Source organism: Solanum dulcamara, chromosome 7, assembly GCF_947179165.1.
Source record: "Solanum dulcamara chromosome 7, daSolDulc1.2, whole genome shotgun sequence".
NCBI classification, from domain to species: Eukaryota; Viridiplantae; Streptophyta; class Magnoliopsida; order Solanales; family Solanaceae; genus Solanum; species Solanum dulcamara.
Window position 1 is genome coordinate 55,195,605 of NC_077243.1, and position 7,935 is coordinate 55,203,539.

Consider the following 7,935-nt stretch of genomic DNA (forward strand, 5'->3'; position numbering starts at 1 on the left):
CTTGACCTTTCTTCTTTTCCTTCTTGGGAGAACGACATTCCACAACTTTATGTTCCATTTTTCCACAGTTGTGGAAGTCTCTCTTGAACTTCTTTTTACCATGATAGTTTTTTGGTCCAGAAGGTTTCTTTCTCTTTTTCAATTTAGTCAGACTAGCCTTAACCATATTTGCTCCCGTAATTGTTTGATTTCCTTTAGCCTTCTTCTAGGCAACCTTATTTTCTCCCTCAATCCTTAGACGAACAATCAAGTCTTCAAGAGTCGTCTCCCTTTGCTTCTGCTTCAAATAATATTTGAAGTCTTTTCATAAAGGAGGCTTGTTTTCAATCAATGTTGCTACTTGAAATGTCTAATTTATGATCATTCCTACAATGGATAATTTAAAATCAATAACACATTCACTATTAGGAATTCTTTCCTCTAACACTGGAATATCTTCATTGATAAAATATTGTAGACTGAGGATAGTCAGATAGGAGAACATCTTCTGCAACCACCGTTTGAAGTCAATACCGATGAACTTTTCAGTCTTTTCTGCAGTAGTCATTGCTGTAGAAACTAGTGTTCGACTAGTTGAAGGCATTGTGTTTGCTTCAAAACTGGATACATTTGTATTTCACATTCTGTTTGACAAAACAAAAGTAGTATTACACAACAGAATGACCAAATTGGAATTTTTATTCAACTCGATGAAGTTTTTATATTCTTCAAACCGAGAAAAACAAAATCTTAATTAACTTGATGAAGATTTTATTTCTTTGAACCAAGTTAATCACTGGAATAGAAAGTCTTTCAATTTTAATATAAGATGAAGCGGAAATATATAACTTATTTCTAGTTTAATGATGAAATTTTTATATTCTTCCAATCGTTAACCGAATGAATCTTGAATATTGATGAAGTTTTTATATTCTTCGAATCAATATTAGATTCAGACATATTAGAAAACCATAAAGGTTTTAATCTCTAGAACCATCAGATATAGGAAAACATAGATAAATTCCTTAAGCTTGTTACCTCCTGTATTAAAGTTAGTAAACCAGAAACAGTAAAAATGAAAAGTAAATAGTATCTGAGTCCATAGAATTTACTGTGTGTCTTTAAAGAATTTAATCCCCTTACTATACCCGAGGTTATGGATTATTTCCTCCCAGGATAAAATGGATAGAACATTAAAGAAGTAGTACTACCACAAACTTCGATAATTTCAATGAACTCAGAAAATGGCAATGTAATCGCACAAGGACACAACTTTTTTTGTAAAAATATATATGTAGAAGAGGAGAAATTTCGATGTTGAAAACTGAGAGGAGACCTCTCTATTTATAGCCAACAAGGGTGCGAACTCACCTGTTCAGAACATGCATGGTTTCTTTTGATAAGGGAAGTGTCTGTTTGGAAGGAACATGTCCTTTCCTAATCCGCGAAGGGAAATATTTGTTTGGAAGAAACAAGTCCTTTATGAATCCGTGAATTTCAAATTAATTTATTTCATGAATTAAATAGTTAATTTCGTTATTAATTCTGCACTTTAATTAATTGAAATTAATTCTATGAATTAATTAATTAATAAATAATTTAGCGGATTAATTATTAGTATTAAAGGAAAAGGAAATTATATAGTGAGATTGATAAATAAATTTTATCTAAAAACTATCAATCAATCACATTATTTGTCAAAGCCAAAGCCAAAATCGCAGTTGTAGCCGTAGCTGAAGCTGAGCCGAGCTAGCGACGACAATAACGACGCAAGGGGGCAACCTCTACTTAAACCTTTATGAGTTAAAGGAAGTCTTTACTAATATAAGAATAAGACTCTTCCTTTCTTCTACTAATGAGAGAGAAATGACTTTTCATTTTTCCTTCACTTGGTTTCCCTCACATTTTCCAATTCTTATTTTTCACTTACACTTTACTTAAATCCAACAATTGTATCCACCTGATTTTTTTTGGAACGTATGAAAAATATGAATATGAACTCGTTCACCTGCCATGTAGACCGTTTACTATTATATAATTCAATAGATGCATCTATTGTATGGTCACACGTGCGCTTGTTTTCAACTTGCAATTGGGATTTTGCAATGTTGTTTGCTCGAATTGTAAAATTAAGAGCACAATTCCAAAATGTAAAATTATTTTGATAATTCCGATTGGTTTAGCAGAAATTGTATGCTTCCAATATAGCTAAATCATTGGTTATGAGAAGAAATCTCTTAAATAAAATTTGGTATGAGATCAGTTTATTTAACATGTAGCAACATATGTATGCATCAAGCCAACAAGGTTCCCCATCATAATTGGTTGAAGGTTAGGAATAAAATAATTTCTATTTAAAAATTTGAATATATTTGATTTTATTGTTCTGCCACACACAAAAATGGATCCTCAAATGAGTTTGGGGTAAATGTTAGATTTCCAAATATTAGGGGGGCGGGAGATATGTTTAGCAACTAAAAATTATGTGTTGGATGAATTATATAGATACTCGTTAAAAAAAGTGAACTTAAAGTTCAAGAGATAATTCATTTACAAAATATTGCTTCGTTGATTCTATAAATTAATTAAGCTGCAAATGCTCCAGTAAATGGTCTTTGAAGGCAAGAGTCTATACCACACCAGAAACGTGATAGGACAATCGATTCCGAATGTAAAACTTTTTGAGGAAGAAGAGGAGCAAATTATTAAAATGGTCATGATAATGAGACAAGTATTTTAAAAGAGCACTATGACATAATACTTCATTAAACCTTGGCAAAGGTTCAGGTACCTGAATAAAATGATGAAAAAGAAAAGATCTTGATGATTATGTCGTATTGGAATCGATATCAAAATGACTGTAGATGGTATCTTTGATATAATGTGGTGCTCGACATTACAAATGGTATTGCATGAAGTCCTTTCTTCAAATAATCTATTTGCATATGAGGGTACTGTCATATTAATTAAATTCTACAAGACAGTCAAAGTCTGACCAAGATACTAGTAACTATGAGGGTACTGCCATATTAGTCAAATTCTACAAAACAGACAAAGTCTTACCAGGATACTAGTAACTTATAAAGCAAGTGGCTAAACACATAAGAGATGTGTGATTTTCTTTGAATAGGAGATTCCAATATTATATGATAATGTTGCTTGGATAATCAAGTAAAAGAAGACTTATTCAAAGGAAACAAAATATGAACATTTCGTCGAAGTGTGTTTTCAAGCACAATCTTCAATGGAATTTATACAAGATTGATATGCGTCATTTCCGAAATGTTAAGTAATGTTTTAATCAGGGGGAGTATAATGTGCATTGTACTCTTTTTTCCTTGACTAAAAATTTGTCCACTAGATTTTCCTGATAAGGTTTTTAATGAGGCAAAAAATAATACGTATTAAAAGATATGTGCACTCTTTTTCCTTCACTAGAATTTTTTCCACATGGTTTTTTCTAATAAGGTTTTAACGAGGCATATTATCTATGGACATCCAAGAGGAAGTGTTATGAAATATTATAGTGTAGATTTCCACTACACCAAGAAGTTACACTTACTAATTATCTCCATAACTTCTCTCCATTATGAAGATAACCTCCATTCTTATGACCATTATTCTTGGAACCTTACACTCCATAACCTCCTCCATTATCTTCATGATTAATGTCATGTTTATGCCTAACCTTTTGTATGCCTCTATATAACACTATAAATAGAGACATAAGGGTTCATATTGTATACACTTGAACAATTGGAATAACAACAAAAGCTAAATATTGATGGACTTGATTGATTGTTTAGCCTTCAAATTTAATATTTCTTCTATATATAAATTTCTGATGGTGGATAAGTTTTGTAGACTATTCTAATATATATAGGACATTGTATATGTGTTTTAATTTTTTATTGGAATATGAATTCTTCTCTTATTTGAACAAGAGTATTATTTCAATTTCTTACTATTTCAATTGTTATATACTATGTCAGACGGACATTTGAAGTATCAAATCCATATTAATTTCACTTGGATAGGAATATTTTATCCTCACGATTGTCTCTTGAAATGCTACGATTTTTGTTCCTTTTTTATTGTACAATTAGATAAGCATCACATATGTACTTGTAAATTACATATAATCTGCCCTTTTTTTCTCTTTAAGATTTTGGCCTTCGTATTTTTTTCCTTATAATACTAATCAAATTTATTAAGTTTTTAAATTTATCTTTGTGTTACCGATGAACTCAGTGAATTTTTTTTAATTTTACGTGAACATCATGTTGATCTAAAATAATTTCAAAATATCTTCTCCTATCACACACAAATGACGTGGTAAGCATGAATAGATTTAGATTTGCATGAAAATAATAAGTTATTTAAGAATTTGACTTATTTTTTTAATAACAAAGTATAGTCACATATCTTACATTAATAACCATATAAATAATGTCAACTCTCACTTATATTGTGTATTGAAGGATGAGGGAGACACTAGAATTTAAGAATAATTTGTGACATGCTTGAGTTTCAATATGGATATTATTCACATAGTGAATTGGAGATTTTTCATTGTGAAAATTCAAGGAGAGTTTGTTTGGAAAGATAATTGAAAGTAAAGATAATTTAAAGTCATGTAAAGCATATTTCTAAATTATTGATGAAAAACCAAAGAAAAAAGAGAATGACGCACGAAATTGATTTTTTTGTTTTGACCAATTAACGATAAATAGGAATAGCACTACTGGACCAAGTGCAATTACTTAAATTTACAACAAATATATTTATGTTATGTATCAAAATAATTATTTTTATTAGTTCATTTGGTGAGATCTTGCAAACAAGACAATCATGCATGTATTGCTTTGCAAACGTTGTTTTGTCTCATCTGCAATTTTTTTATAAGCTTAATTTGTTATTTTTTGAATTAAATTTGTTATTCCTTTGTAGAATCATTGACTGAATGTCATGACCCGATTTCTCGAGTCTTGATGACACCTACTATAATCCACTAATAGGTAAGCCAGCTCGTAACCTGGAAGGAGAAGTAATGGATACAAGGGCAAAAAAAAATTAGAAGTAGTGATTTAAATACCAAAAACAAGAAGCAAACCAATATATATATATATAATAAGATTCATCCCAGAACTTGAAAGTCACAAGTACAGAGCTATTAAATAAAATAGTAGAAGCCAAAAATGGATCCAAAATACAAAGGCTTGTGTCAAAAAGCAAAATACTAGCTAACAAAATATAGATGGAGACAAGTAAAGTCCAAAACGCCATGTGCTCAACCTCACTTCCGAATCCGATAACTGTAGGCTCGATATCAACGCTGGTAGCTGGTGTTCGGACCTGAATCACAAAAACAAATGCAGAGTGTAGTATGAATACTAAAATAAAAAGTACTCAGTATGCATCATAGGCCGATTGAGTAAGAAAAGTAAAGGAAATATGAAATTCTAGAATCAACTACAAACCGAGGTCAAAGAAATGAAAAACATACAAGAATTCATATGAGTGTACTAACAAACAAGAAAGGAAGAACGTACAACTAACTAGACCTAAGCCTAACTGGACTCCATAAGCCTAGAAGGTTGTTACGATCCGATTTCTCAGGTCATGATAGCGCCTACTATGACCCACCAGTAGGCAATCCCACTCATATCCCGAAATTGTGAGTAATAGGATGTCTGGTAGAAGACTAACGATTCAAACTAAGTACAATAATGAAATAACAAGAACACAAATGAACGACAAACGAAAAAAAAATATACAAACCAAAAGATCCCTCCTAGAACCTAGAAGTCACGTCTATAGTGCTACAACAAAAATAGTATAAGTCCCAATAGTGGACCTCAAAAATAAGACTATCTTAAAAAGCAAAAGACAGAAAAAATATATATACAAAAAGAGATGGGTAAATCCAGAATGCTGTGTGCTCACCTCGCCTCCGATGGCTCGAGATCAATGCTAATAGCTAGTACTCGGACTTTCATCACAAAAACAGATGCAGAGTGTAGTATGAGTACCAAAACAATAGGTACCCAATATGCATCATTGGCCAACTGAGCAAGATAAAGCAAAAGCAAACTGAAATGCGAGAAACTAATCACAACTAACAACAGAATGAGAAATCAAGTTAGGTATGCACACGAGCCTACTCAACACACAAAGAGACAGAGAGAAACTAGTTAAATCCGTCGGGCCCTCATAAACCTGATGGGTATGCTCGTGCACAAGTCTAAAAGTAACAACCTGAATGGACTCCCATAAAGCCGACAGAAGCAGAGATAGTTGAAGTAAAATGAGAGAATCCGATGAAGTTCAACCAATGCCACAACTTCTCGCGGACATGAGCTGAACTATTCTATGAGCGTGAAGCTTTAACCAAAGCTGAAACATAGTCAATGAATTGAACCAAAGAATTATAAGAGGATCAAGGACTTGAACTAAGATTTGATAATAACTAGGGACTTGAACCCAAATTTGGATAATCGTGGATTGAACCACATGCAAAAGAGACCAAGGACTCGAACCAAGGTAATGGTAGCTAAGGTCTTGAACCAAAGCTAGTGAATAGGGATGGAATTGAACCAAGTATGATAACAACAATGGACTTGAACCATGGTTAAGTAAGGTTAGAGACTTGAACCGAGGCAATAATACCAAGGCAACGACTTAAACCCGCCGGTGGAGTGAATTGAGGACTTGAACCACGAACAAAAGTGAATCGGTCAGATTTAGGATCAACGGCCAATCGAGCATCATGAAGAGTACCCCCAATCCAAGCACCATAAGCAAATCACTCCAGCCCGAGCCACATCTAACCAGAATCGACGAATAGACTTCCAGGATCCAGAATTTGGTGATACGGAGCTGATAGAAGAATAGGACATTATGGAAATAAGGTTCCAAACCTGTGTTACTGCCTAGCTGAAGCTTAGATTATCAAACTCAAGTATGCTAATTAGTCTATAGGGAGATAAGTTGTCCGAAATGACGTCGGAGGAGTTCTAAGGCCCAACGACACCAAAAATTGCGCAAGTCTAAGGAAACACTAGTCTAAGTATAGAATAATGCCAAACATGCTTCCAAAGATACAAACCAAAGGCACGACACATACCACAAGGTATGGATGATCCACAATAAAAGGACACATGCTTTAATAACTCGAATTTTTTGAAAATAGAGCCTAGAACATGAGTTCTAGAAATTTAGTATGCTCGACCCCCAAACACCTCCAACCTTATACAAATCAACATACAATTGCCTAAACATGCTCAGTCTAAAGAGGGAAAAATCATAGCCTACCTATAGACCGACCGCGGGCGCTCTAACTCATGAAATTAGAGATTTTCCCTTCCAAACATCCTCAGAACGTTGCCACACTGTCAAAAATAAAATTACAACATCGCTGTGATCGTTTAGACACTAAATTTATAATTTTTGAAGATGGACCAATGTTTTGGTCCAAAATGGGAAATGTGGGACCCACATCTAAAATTTCGGAATTGACCCTACAAGTTAGTCCTAACTAAAACCCCGAGTTCATGTAACAATTTATCACATAAGACAGGGTCGGAAAATGTCAAGAAATGGTCATGCAACAAGAATTCCAAATTTTAAGCTTAAGAAATTAAAGGGGACAGAAGCGTTGAACAACAAATTAACCAAAAAGAAACCTCAACGGATGGAACTAACACACCATGATGTTCCTTGCAGAATACCCCACAATATGGACTCTTGGATTACAGAAAATGGAATAAAATTAGCCAAGAACCAACTTTCCAAAATTCACAAAGCCTTTACTCCAAAAATGGGACAACACAACGGTTAAATCATCAAATTTACCTCCAACGAAACTTCCAACGCACTCTTGAGCTCACCAACGCATTCCTCTCAAAATTCTCTTGAAGTTAGATCGTAGAATCACCAAATTTTAGCTAAAATTGA